This window comes from Penaeus monodon, chromosome 33 (genome assembly GCF_015228065.2).
Source record: "Penaeus monodon isolate SGIC_2016 chromosome 33, NSTDA_Pmon_1, whole genome shotgun sequence".
Taxonomy (NCBI): Eukaryota; Metazoa; Arthropoda; class Malacostraca; order Decapoda; family Penaeidae; genus Penaeus; species Penaeus monodon.
In genome coordinates, this window is record NC_051418.1 from 6882620 (window position 1) to 6883185 (window position 566).

A 566-nucleotide genomic window follows, 5' to 3' on the forward strand; every position below is an offset into this window, starting at 1 on the left:
TGACTAAAACGATAGCGAGACGTGGCCAATGAGCGGGTTGTGGCCAGAACAAGATCGACCACAAGAGAACTCGAACAGAACACAAAGGGATATTATTCATTGGGGATAGACAGCGACAATTATACCTGAGATGAAGACACTTCTCTTTCATTACAGGAGTTCGCAATCTCCTTTCATTTCAGTATTTCCTTTGCTACATTTCTTTTTCGCTTCATTTCGTTTTCCTTTCCTACATTGCTTTTTTCTCTTTATTTCGTTTTCCTTTGCTACATTTCTTTCTCTTTTTTCGTTTTCTTTGCTACAATTTTTTTTTTTATTTTCGTTTTCATTTCTTCCGTTTTTTTTTTTTTTTTCCTCGGCTCACAATTATCTTTGAAAAAATATCTGGATATAAAAAAAATAACTTTCCAAAAAAAAAAAAAAAACGAAGAATTTTGGTCAAATCACATTTTCAAAAAGAACTTTCTAATGACATTCTTCTTTTATATTTCCATGTCATTATTTTTCGTCATTTTCCAATATTCTTCTACAGAGAGGAAAGAGAAAATATTCAACCTATATAGACA